Genomic DNA, 13807 nt, shown 5'->3' with positions numbered 1-13807 from the left:
AAATTCAGTGGATGTCTTGCTTTATGTGACATACACATTAAACATTCATCTGTTTAGGTTTTAACACAATATGAAACATAATTAACATCTGAAAAAATATACATAAAGATTTCAGGGTTTAGCAGGCATGTCATGTGTGTGTGTGTGTGTGTGTGTGTGTGTGTATCTGAAAAGCAGATTTTTATTTTTATAATTTATTTCTGTTTGTCTTGGGGTATCGTTGATTTACAATATTGTATCAATTTCAGGTGTACAACAAAGTGATTCAGTTATACATGTACATATATTCATTTCTTCAGATATTTTCCCCATATTACAGAATACTGAGTGCTATACAGTATGCATGTATATATTAATCACGTGCATTTTTTAAGAAGTTAAGGCAGACAGAGGAATTGCACTTTAGAAACAAATCAACACAGTGCTTACAAGCTCATCCTTCAGAATAAATAGATTGAGGTTCAAACCCAGACTCTATGACTAGATAACTCTGTGAATGTAGACAAGTTTTTTAATCCTCTCTGATGCAAATTATCCGTCTATAACATAGAGATAATACCAACTACCTCACCAGGTTGTTCTGAAGACTAAATGAGGTAACACAAGTGAAGAATCTGGTACAGAGCCTGGCACATAAATGCTCAACAGTAAGTATCAAAGATTATTACCATTATATGAGGTGTGACAAAGCTAAAAAGCTGCTATAAAAGTGTACATTGACATATCACAATGTGGTATCTAACAGGATCTTTCTGAACTGATTCTCGCTGTTTTCAATATTAATGTCTATTACTTTACTGGAAGCCCCACTTTCAATATTACCACTAGAGTTCATATTCTCAGTCCATTACTGCTTTGATTGACACAAAAAGTTCCTGTTCAGCATGCACCATTATCTCTCCATGATGTGTTTTATCCTCTACAGATCCTTCATTTTCATTGAGTTGCGCTACTATTCAACACTAAAATTACCTCATACATGATAGGCTGTGGGAAATAACCATCTGCTAATTGATTGCTTGAGACCTAAGAGCAGTTCTTAAATCAAATCTCAACTCTACCCCTATAAAATCTTTCTCTATCAGTCTCTAAACAAAATCACCTTTTTTATTTACTAACTTTTGTCTCATCTCACCTACTTTCCAACATGGCATCGCTTAAATCGTAATTTGTCAAGTCAAAGTCTCCATAATTAGGCTTATGTTAACTGTTTCTTCAAGATTGCAGGGAGAAATATCAATAATCTCCAGTATGCAGATGACACCACCCTTATGGCAGAAACTGAAGAGGAACTAAACAGCCTCTTGATCAAAGTGAAAGAGGAGAGTAAAAAAAGCTGGCTTAAACTCAACATTCTAAAAACGAAGATCATGGCATCTGGTCCCATCACTTCATGGCAAATAGATGGGGAAACAATGGAAACAGCAAAAGACTATTTTCTTGTGCTCAAAAGTCACTGCAAACGGTGACTTCAGCCATGAAATTAAGACACTTGCTCCTTGGAAGAGGAGCTATGACCAACCTAGACAGCATATTAAAAAGCAGAGACACTCCTTTGCCGACAAAGGTCCATCTAGACAAAGCTATGGTTTTTCCAGTAGTCACATATGGATGTGAGAGTTGGACCACAGAGAAGACTCAATGCCAAAAAATTGATGCTTTTGAACGGTGGTGTTGGAGAAGTCTTGAGAGTCCCTTGCACTGTAAAGAGATCAAACTTGTCAATCCTAAAGGAAATCAGTCCTGAATATTCATTGGCAGGACTGATGCTGAGGCTGAAGCTCCAATACTTTCACCATCTGATGTGGAGAACTGACACAGTGGGAACAACCTTATGCTGGGAAAGACTGAAGGCAGGAGGAGAAGGGGACGACAGAGGATTAGATGGTACAATAACCCTATAGCAAGGCAGCAAAAGAGACACAGATGTATAGAACAGTCTTTTGGACTCTGTGGGAGTGGGCGAGGGTGGGATGATTTGGCGGAATAGCATTGAAACATGTATATTATCATATGTAAAACGGATCACCAGTCCAGGTTTGATGAATGATACAGGGTGCTCGGGGCTGGTGCACCGTTATGACCCAGAGGGATGGGATGGGGAGGCAGGTGGGAGGGGGATTCAGGATGGGGAACACATGTACACCCGTGGCTGATTCATGTAAATGTACAGCAAAACCAATACAGTATTGTAAAGTAACACAAAAATATAAATAAAAAATAAAAAAAGAAAGAAAATATCATGCTACTTGTTATAATCTAGTAATTTCAATTAAATATAATGAAAAAAGGATGATATCATTAATGTCAAGATTTTCAGATTTAGGAAACTGTAGTGGGTAAAGTTGTAGTTCTGGATGCATTACTTAGTAGATATTAGGCAAGTCATTTAATCCCTGAGATTCCCCATCTATGAAATGGAAGATCATTCATTTACCTTAACTTTCATGAGGCTATTGTAAGATAAATGACCTAACATATATGAAGAGTATTTCCCATGAGCGCCAAAGTGAAAGTGAATGTCACTCAGTTGTGTCCAACTCTTTGTGACCCCATGGACTCTATAGTCCATGGAATTCTCTAAGCCAGAATACTGGAGTGGGAAGCCTTTCCCTTCTCCAGGGGATCTTCCCAACCCAGGGACTGAACCCAAGTCTCTTGCATTGTAGGTGGACTCTTTACCAGCTGAGCAACAAGGGAAGCCTCATGAGTGCTAAAAGGTTAATCAAATATAAGATATTAATAAAATATAAGATACTGTTAAATTTCCCACAGGTAAACAGGCAATTCAAAACATGTGTCCTTAGGTTTTTCTGACATCACATGTTGAAAGCTCTTTGGCCACATAACCAAGTAACAGCACAATTGCCATTAAGCAACATTAAAAATGAAGAGTGATAATATGAAATGGGATTTGTGTATTTTCTACAGAATTGTTCATGCTTTGTATTCACATTCATTTTTTTGAAAACCAGGAAACCAAAGTGTGTTGCATGAGGTGACAACTAGCAGCAAAATGTTACATGCCTAAACATTAAACTATGAAATGATAGGATAGTTAATTATACTTTATAGATAAGACAGAATGATGATGACAACATGGAAATTGAGCACACCAATTGATCTGGTTAGTGGCTCTCAATTATATTCTCAGAAAGAGAGCTTTCTAGAGGGAATGAAATGCATTAACCAGTACTGGACAATCTGGAAAACAGAAGTCCAAATACTTAAGGGTATAAGTTTCAGAAAAGGAGTTGTTCTTTGTAAATATGTTCCATATCCATAAGTTATTAAGTTTTACTATTCTGAACATCATAATCTAGTGAAATACCTAACACTATGAAAAACATATGCAACAGAAACACAATACCATCCTTACTTTTCAACAACAACTACAATATTTTTAGAGTTCTGTCAACACTGAATTTAATACCTAACTAGAAGTTATAAAGACACTAGAAAACTCTCCAAACTCCATTTAATTTCTCATCATACAAACTTCTATTCATCAAAAAGACTTAGCTTCCCTCAAATTAAAAACTTTGTACTCATGTACACCTGTGGTGGATTCATGTCAATGTGTGGCAAAATCAATACAGTATTGTAAAGTAAAATAAAGTAAAAATAAAAATTAAGAAAGGAAAAAAAAAACTTTGTACTTTGGTTAAAAAAAAGTTTTCTTAAAATAATTCAACCTTGGTTTCACCCAAGATGGGAGAGGAATGGTACAGAGAGACCACTTTCTCCCCCACAAATTCATCAAAAGATCATTTAAATGCTGAGCAACTTCCACAAAACAACTTCTGAATGTTGGCAGAGGATACCAGGCACCCAGAAAGGCATTCCATTCTCTTCAAAAGGAGATAGGGCAAAATATAAAAGACAAAAAGAGAGACAAAAGAGTTAGTGATGGAGACCCACCACGGGGAGGGAGTCATGAAGGAGGAGAAGTTTCCAAACACCAGGAAACCCTCTCACCAGCAGATGTGTGGGGAGTTTTGGAATCTCAGAGGGCAACATAACCGGGAGGAAAAAAAAACAAAAAAACCCACAAAATACGCACCTAACCACAACTGCCAGTGGAGAAGCAGCCCAGATACTCGTGTCTGCCACCAGTGAGCAGGGTTTGGACAGGGAGGCGCAGGCTACATGTTTAGGGTAAGGACCAGGCCTGAATGCCCTGAGGACAATCTGAGGAAGCTAAGGTCAGAAAGCAACCCAAACTGTGGGATAGCCAGAATAAAAAAAAAAAGAGAGAGAGAGAGAAAGAACTTTCCTCAAAAGACTCACAGAACAGAGGATTGAGCGAAAACGAAAAGAGAGCTAGCCCGCTGTGTATAGGCCCCTCCCCCTGCAGGAGGCAGAGAGGCAGTCATGCCACAGCCAGAGCATGAAGGCAAGGGGCACCCAGAGACCTGCATCCTCCACCAAACTGTGAGCAGGCTCCCATTGCTAACCACATCTTTCCAGGATCCTGGACGGCTGACATCTGCCAAGAGGGTCACAGCCTGAGATCAGCTCCCTAGAGGAGACACACAGCACACCTGAGACAGTGCTCTCACAGCAAACCTGGGAAACTGAGCAGACAGGACAGGGGAGGTGATTAAGATGCACAGTCCACCTGGGACAGTGTGCTCACCAAGCACCTGATCACCTGAGCTGCTTGAACCTGGGAAGGGCACAAAACACAAGCTGAACCAAGTCTGTGCCCTTGCAGGGTACTTGAGAACCTGTACCTGAGCAGCTTAGACATGGGAAGTGCATGAAACACAAGGTCTGTTTTGGACAGTACTCTGCAGAGAACCTAGAGCCTAAGCTGTTGCAGACCCAAAAGCACAGGCTGCTGTGAGCTGGGGCAAACCCAGTGTGGTCCATACACTGCGAGCACTCCCCACACACGGCAGCGATATTTGTTTGCAAATACAGTGTTCCTCCCTCCCCACAACACAACTGAACGAGTGAACCTAAATAAATGACCACCTTCACCCCCTTGTATCAGGGCAGAAATTAGTCACTGAAGTGACTTGCAAACAGAGGAAGCTAAAATAAAAAAAAAGAACATAGAAAAGCTCTGGAAGTGACAGGTGCAAGAGACTAAAACCTTGTAGTTAACATTGACAAGATTTGGAAGAGGCCTATAGACCTTGATAACAAGTACAAGGTGAAACAAGTAATTTATTACTCCTTTAATTTTCATTTTTATAACCTACTATTAGCTTCCAAAAAAAGATCCTATTTTTAAAACAAATTTCATATATATATTTTATTATTTTTTTGATTCATTTTGTTTTGTACTTTTAATATTATATTTTTGAGAGGCTAACATCTACTCTAGATTTTTTAATCTTTGCTTTTGGTATTTGTTATCAATTTTGTACCTTTAAGGATCTAATCTTCAGTATCCATTTTCACTTAGGGGTGTGATTATTGGCTTGATTGTTCTCTTTCCATTTGACTTCCCCTCTTCTCCTCCTGGTCACCTCTATCTCCCTCCACCCTCTTCTCTTCTACATGTAACTCTGTGAACCTCTGTGGATGTCCCTCACTGTGGAGAATTTTTTCACCATTAACCTAGACGTTTTATCATCTGTCCTGTATAGATGGAGAAGTCTTGAGGCTACTGTAAGAATAAGACTAAAAACCAGAGGCAGGAGACTTAAATCCAAACTTGAGAACATCAGAGAACTCTTGATTCCAGGGAAAATTAAGAGACAAGAGCTCATCTAAAAGCCTCCATACCTACCCTGAAACCAAGCTCCACCCAAGAGCCAACAAGTTCCACAGCAAGACATACCATGATAATTCTCCAGCAACACAGGAACACAGCCCTGAGCATTAAAGTGCAGGCTGTCCAAAGACATGCCAAACACATAGACACTCCAAAACTCACTACTGGATACTTCACTGCACTCCAGAAAGAAGAGATTCAGCTCCACCCACCAGAACAAGCTCCCCTAACCAGGAAACCCTGACAAGCCACTCGTCCAACCCCACTCACAGGGAACAACCTCCACAAAGAGGAACCACAAACTTCCAACATACAGAAAGAGTACCCCAAACACAGCAATCTAAACAAAATGAAAAGGCAGAGAAATATTCAGCAGGTAAAGGAACATGATAAATGCCCACAAAAACAAACAAAAGAGGAGGAAATAGGGAGTCTACCTAAAAAATAATTCAGAATAATGATAGTTAACATGATTTAAAATATTGAAAACAAAATGGAGTTACAGATTTAGACTAGAGACAAGGATTGAGAAGATGCAAGAAATGTTTAACAACGACCTAGAAGAAATAAAGAGCCAATCAATAATGAGTAATGCAATAACTGAGATCAAAAGCACTCTGGAGGGAACCAACAGTAGAATAACTAGGGAGAAGAGAAGATAAGTGAGGTGGAAGATAGAATGGTGGAAATAAATGAAGCAGAGAGGAAAACAGAAAAAAGAATTAAAAGAAATGAGGACAACCCCAGAAACCTCTGGGACAATGTCAAAGGCTCCAACATCAACCTGCCTGACTTCACACGATACTACAAAGCTACAGTCATCAAGACAGTATGGTACTGGCACAAAGACAGAAATATAGATCAACGGAACAAAATAGAAAGCCCAGATATAAATCCATGCACATATGGACACTTTATCTTTGATAAAGGAGGCAAGAATATACAACAGAGAAAAGACAATCTCTTTAACAAGTTGTGCTGGGAAAACTGGTCCATGACCTTTGAAAGAATCAAACTAGAACACTTCCTAACATCATACACAAAATAAAACAAAAATGGATTAAAGATCTAAATGTAAGACCAGAAACTATAAAACTCCTAGAGGAGAACTTAGGCAAAACACTCTCCAACATAAATCACAGCAGGATCCTCTATAACCCACCTCCCAGAATATTGGAAATAAAAGCAGAAATAAACAAATGGGACCGAATTAAACTTAAAAGCTTTTGCACAACAAAGGAAACTATAAGCAAGGTGAAAAGACAGCCTTCAGAATGGGAGAAAATAACAGCAAATGAAGCACCTGACAAAGAATTAATCTCAAAAATATACAAGCAGCTCCTGCAGCTCAATTCTGGAGAAATAAACGACCCAACCAAAAAGTGGGCCAAAGAACTAAACAGACATTTCTCCAAAGAAGACATACAGATGGCTAACAAACACATGAAAAGATGCTCAACATCACTCATTATCAGAGAAAACGCACATCAAAACCACAATGAGGTACCATCTCACACTGGTCAGAATGGCTGCTATCAAAATGTCTGGAAACAATAAATGCTGGAGAGGGTGCAGAGAAAAAGGAACCCTCTTACACTGTTGGTGGGAATGCAAACTAGTACAGCCACTATGGAGAACAGTGTGGAGATTCCTTTAAAAACTGGAAACAGAAATGCCATGCAACCCAGCAATTCCAGTGCAGGGCATACACACTGAGGAAACCAGAATTGAAAGAGACACGTGTACCCCAATGTTCATTGCAACACTGTTTACAATAGCCAGGACTTGGAAGCAACCTAAATATCAGCAGATGAATGGATAAGAAAGTTGTGGTACATATACACAATGGAGTATTACTCAGCTATTAAAAAGAATACATTTGACTCAGTTCTAATGAGGTGGATGAAACTGGAGCCTATTATACAGAGTGAAGTCAGAAAGAAAAACACCAATACAGTATATTAATGCATATATATGCAATTTAGAAAGATGGTAATGATGACCCTATATGTGAGATAGCAAAAGAGACACAGATATAAAGTACAAACTTGTGGATCTGTGGGAGAACACAAGGGTGGGATGATTTGAGAGAACAGCACTGAAACATGTATATTACCATATGTGAAAGAGATCACCAGTCCAAGTTCTATGCATGAAACAGAGCACTCAAATCCAGTGCACTGGGACAACGCTGAGGGATGGGATTGGGAGGGAGGTGGGAGGGGGGTTCAGGAGAGGGGACACATGTACACCCATGGCTGATTCATGTGAATGTATGGCAAAAACCACCACAATACTGTAATTAGTCTCCAATTAAAAAAATTAAAAATAAAATAATTCAACCTTTTGAAGAACACTCCCGAACAATAACTCAATTTTCTTAACTTTAAAGTATCTAAAAAGTATAAAAACACAATTGCCAGTTGTACATGACTGTGGCTGGATTATGAATTTTCAAAAAAATTTTTGAGTTCTAAAACACTACTGATTTTAACATATAAATTTAAAAAAATATGCACCATTAGCTCTTATCAAAATTTTCAATATGAAAATAAATTGACAAATGAAATCCAGTGTCATTTATATTGATAATTTGAATTTCAAGGGACATTTACAATACAGTATAACAATATTTTTTAGATAGTTTTACCTAATTTCAACTGAATAAGAGCTTATATTAATGCATTAGGCACAATCTGAATTTAGGGGAGTTTTAGGGGTATAAATTCTGATATTATCTAGTATTGTTACCAATTAATGGTAGCAACAAGGGAATGCCTCAAATTGAATATGTGTTATTAATGCCTTGTAACAGTCACACTTTCAGATAAGTCAAATGAAAAATTGTCAACCAACCGGTTAATGTATTCAGCACAGGTGCTCACTATTTTTCAGTTATTTGCACCTTTCCTCTTCGCAGCACAGCTTGTTGCAGAAATTATACTCTTTACTTTGATATATGCACTTTATTCTAAGGCCATTCACTTTTTTCTTGTTTTAAGTTTTTGGCCACATCACATGGCACGTGGAATCTCAGTTCCCTGACAGGGATCCAACTTCTGTCTTTTCCATTGGAAGCATGGAGTCTTAACCACTGGACTGTCAGGGAAATCCCAAGCCATTTACTTTTGATTGCACAGTATATACTACACAGTTACCCATCTGTTAATTTCTGCAAATAAATGTTTAATGATTATGAATAAGATTTACAAAAAATCAGACTGTTCAAAAGTTGCTGTTCCAAAAACCAGGAATGTATAAAAAATCTACTGTAATCAATTTTAAATTGATGCAATATAACATATTGATAGATTTATTCCCTAATTTGTAAACAACTTAAAACGTTAACATGCACATTAGAATATAGCTGAAATGTCAATCTCTTGTCATATTTCTCCAAGGAAAAAATATAAGGTGATGTAGAGCAGATACTTGGAGAAGGCAATGGCACCCCACTCCAGTACTCTTGCCTGGAAAATCCCATGGATGGAGGAGTCTGGTAGGCTGCAGTCCATGAGGTTGCTAAGAGTCAGATTACTGAGTGACTTCACTTTGACTTTTCACTTTCATGTATTGGAGAAGGAAACAGCAACACACTTCAGTATTCTTGCCTAGAGAATCCCAGGGATGGGGGAGCCTGGTGGGCTGCCGTCTATGGGGTCGCACAGAGTCGGACACAACTGAAGCGACTTAGCAGCAGCAGCAGCAGCAGAGCAGATACTATTGGCTGTCTTTTTAACAACCATATCCTATTCCTCAGCACCATAAGAGTTGCAATTTCCAGAACTAGGGGATGGATCATGGCTGATTAAAACCAACTTTAGTAATTTTATTGTCCTTTGTTAGTGACTGATTTAAAAGTGAGCAGGTTATCTCGTTTAAGCCAATGAGATAAGAGAGAACTTGGGGCTTTGGTAAAGACTCCCCAGTATAAATTATAACAGAAAAAAAAAAAAGCACACACATGATAGGAAAAAAAACCTCTCTCCCCTTGTTTCACATTTAGAGGTTTCTGTTGTGTGAAAACCTGTTCGTATCATGGCAATCATCTTGTAACTCTGGATGGAAAGCTAAGAAAAGTGCTGGGCAACTACCCCAAGATTGATGTGATTAAGATTTTCAATTAGCAAATTATGTAACAACCAACCAACCCACCTACCAGCCTACCATCCCACCTACCCATACATCTACTTTTAAACCACTTTTAATTGGACACTGTGTCACTTGTAGCCTAAAACAAACTTGCTGTTATATAGTGGTAAACCATAGATTCCTGTAACTTACAAGTGATTTTTCAGTTTTTAAAATTTTGTATTTCTTTCTTCTTACTGGTATTATTACATTTTTGTCAAAGAGGCTCATGCTACCTTTATAAAATTCTAGAATCTAAAATAAATTAAATAAGTAGAATTTTAGATGCCTATAACAATGTCTTTATTTTAGTATCAATCCATGAAAGAGTTGGTTCGTTTATAAGTCTAAGAAGCAAGTTTTCATCCTGCTTTAATATTATCATATCAGAAAAGGGGAAATCATGTTCAGTATTATGCAAAAATGAAACAGGGCAGAAAAAGCACGAGTTCTTCCCAATATTTTAGAAACATAAAATCTCTTCTCACTAAAGAAACTACATGACATTATGCCATTAATAAGCAACCATCTTTCACCTTGAGCAAACTCCAGGAGATGGTAAAGGACAGGGAAGCCTGGAGTTCATGGGGTCACTAAGAGTTGGACACAACTGAGAGTCTGAACAACAACAACATCTTTCACCTAAGAACTCTTTGGATTTTTGTGAATTGAGTGTGAATTAATGTATTGTGCTTTTTCATAGTCTGTTGAATGTTTAAAACCAGAAATAGTAGTTGTTTTTATTCTCTCACATAAACTACAAAAATATCCTGTGGGGTCCTAACTACAATCACAACAACTAAAGGATACTGGATTTATCCCTCATCTTCTGTACACTGGGAGTTAGGCACTTTAATTCCCCATTATAGATGTAACTACTTTATACTACTAAATAATATTCTAGTAAGTTAAGTAAGTAAATGTACTTCTGTACGTGCTAATCTTCACAAAGAAAATACTTTATTCACTTGGTTTAATGGTTCCCTTAATGCACACACATATATTTATTTATCTGATGCCTGAAATACACTGTGATACAATGGAAACAGCACAAACTTTTGAGTTAGATAGATGTGGGTTGAAATCCTGCCTGTCCCATCTCTGGCTCTCCCTGATGTAGCACAGATTAAGTGAAACTGAATGAAATAAAATATGTAAGGAACACAGTTACAGCAGTTGCCAAAAAGATAATATCCAATAAATGCTATAGTCCTTTTACTCTTCCCTTCCATAAGTCAACTGTAATAATCATAATATTTGTTTCAAAGAAAAATAATCTATGTATAGCAGAAGTATTTCTGGCCCAAACTACAGGTTATCTCATTTATTACTAGCAGCATCCAAGGTAACAAAGCACTCATAAAGCAAAACAATCGGGGTAGTTCTTTATAGAATTTGTGAGAATTGGACTTATGCTATTTTATTTTAATATTCAGCCTAGCTATGTTGTTGTTATTGTTGTTTAGTCACTAAGTCATGTCCAACTCTTTGGCAACTCTATGGACTGTAGCCTGCCAGGCTCCTCTGTCCATGAGATTTTCCTGGCAAGAATACTAGAGTGGGTTGCCATTTCCTACTTCAGAGGATCTTCCCAACCCAGGGATCAAACCTGTGTCTCCTGAATTAGCAGGCAGATTCTTTACCACTGAACCACCAGGGAAGCCCAACTATGCAATAATGAAAAAGTACTAACTTTCATAGTCAAAAGATCACTAAAACTCTTAGACTGAATACTTAAGAATTATTTCTGAAAGTAAAGTCAACAATGAAAAATAATATGCTATCCAGTATGTTTACATTAGAATATTGTGTTACTGACTTGCCATGTATCAATACTTTGAGGTATTTTCCAAAAAGTGGTGATGAGTTTGCACTGATCTACTTGCATCCTTGCCCTGTCCTCCTTGTAATCAAAGATTAAAAATCAAAAGGCTACTGGTTATAGATATAATACTGTTTGTAGCCAAGAGACAGCCACTGTTCTTCCTTGCTGAAATATCAAGCAACATATGTGAGAATCAAATCATCGATTTTGGCCTAATAAACGTCAACTCTATAAGCCTACTCATCTGGTCTAAAATGGGAAGAGAAGTCATAACACTTCAGCATTTGTGTCATTACAAAGCTATCTTTACATGGTATTTTGAAAATTTACCAAAATATTAAAAATAATACTCTACATAGGAAATATACCAGGGATTGAGGTTTGACTTCTCTCTATATGCTTCATGTAGCTAACTACAATAATCTCTTGGTGTCAGTGACCATTTAAGTATAAGATTTTCAATATTTTGACATTTGGTCAGACCGTGAGTTTGATACGCATATGCTGAGAGAGTAGTGTACAAGATCAAGATAATTAGTAACAGAAACTAAATGACTGCCCAGCATTTGCATATAACTACAAGATACTCAGAAGTGATAATAACTTCCTTTATGGAAAAAAAAATGCTCATTAAGTGAGCCTAAGGATAAGTAGAAAATTACAATTAACTTGTGGTATATGGCTACGGACAGAAAACACATGACTCTCAATAGAAAACAGACTCTCTTAAAACAAAAAGCCAATGGAAAAAAAGACATAGAACTGTCCTCTTTGCAGAAAACATAGCTGTCTATGCAAAAATACCAAGGAATCTACAGAAAAATTCCTAGAATAAGCAAGTTGATCAAGATTTTGGGATACAAGATGAATGCATAAAATCCAATTGTATTTCTAGATACTAAAAAGGAACCAAAATGAAAAAGGCAATACCACTTACAATAGTATTTGCTTCAAAGAAAATTAAATACTTAAGTACACAATTAAAAAAAGATGTATAGAACTGGTATGTTGAAAATTATACAATCCTATAGAAAGAAATCAAGATGACCTCCCTTAATGGAGAGGCATAACTTGTCAACAGATTGGGAAACTCAAAATAATAAAGATGTCAATTCACCCCAAGTTGATCAGTAACTTTAATGCAATTCCTATCAAATCCAGCAAAATTTTCTAGACATGGTCAAGCTTATTAAAACATTTATATAGAACGGCACAAACTGCAGAAAGCTAAAACAATCTTGATAAAGAAAAATAAGTTTGGGGAAATCATTCTAACAGATATTAAGTCCAACTTACAGCTTCAGTAATCAAGGCAGTGTGATACATTGGTATGGGCAAAGACAGAAATCAATGGAAAAGAAAACAGAATCCAGAAAGAGACACATCCAAGTACAGCCAATTGATTTTTGACAAACTTGCAAAAGTAACTCAATGGAGGAAAAACAGCCTTTTCAACAAATAGTACTGAAGGAACTGGATATCAATAAGGGAAAGCAAACATGGATCTAAACCTCATACCACAAACAAAAATTTAAAGTGGATCATGTACTTAACATATAAAACATAAATCTATGAAACTGTTTTTTTAAACAGAAAAAACATCTCCTGGCTCTATAGCTAGTCCAAGAGTCAAAAGAAAAAACTGGTAAATCAGACCTCATCAAAGTTTAAAACATTTGTTCTACAAAATACCATGTGTAAAAAGGATGAAAGACAAGCTAAAGACTGGGGGGAAATATCTGCAAACTAAAGAACTCTTAAATCTCCACAGGAAAAAAAAATCCACCCAATTAAAAAATAAGCAAAAGATATGAACAGATATCTCACCAAAAAAGATATATGGATGGCAAATAAGCACATGAAAAGATATTGAAAATCAAGCACCAGGGAAATGCAAAATAAAACTGCAATGAGATATCACTACTACACACCTATAAACACTGGCTACACTGAAGAAGTTATAGCATCAAATGATGGTGAAGATACGGAAAAACAGTCACTCACACATGCCTAATGGGAATGTAAAATGGTACAGCTTCTCAAATTGCCAATATATGTAGGATTATAGAAAAAGCAAAAGAATTCCAGAAAAACAACTACTTCTGCTTCATTGACTATGCTAA

At 37.1% G+C, this 13807-nt stretch overlaps 1 protein-coding gene across 1 annotated transcript in view; it reads right to left on the bottom strand.

Annotated features, from left to right (window-relative positions):
• Positions 1 to 13807, bottom strand: part of CHM (CHM Rab escort protein) — a 214332-nt gene that overhangs the window by 137806 nt on the left and 62719 nt on the right. The gene's annotated exons all lie outside the window — the stretch shown is intronic.

The sequence above is a fragment of the Capricornis sumatraensis genome, chromosome X, assembly GCF_032405125.1.
Source record: "Capricornis sumatraensis isolate serow.1 chromosome X, serow.2, whole genome shotgun sequence".
In the NCBI taxonomy this organism is placed as follows: Eukaryota; Metazoa; Chordata; class Mammalia; order Artiodactyla; family Bovidae; genus Capricornis; species Capricornis sumatraensis.
This window is presented reverse-complemented; position numbering and strand designations above follow the sequence as displayed.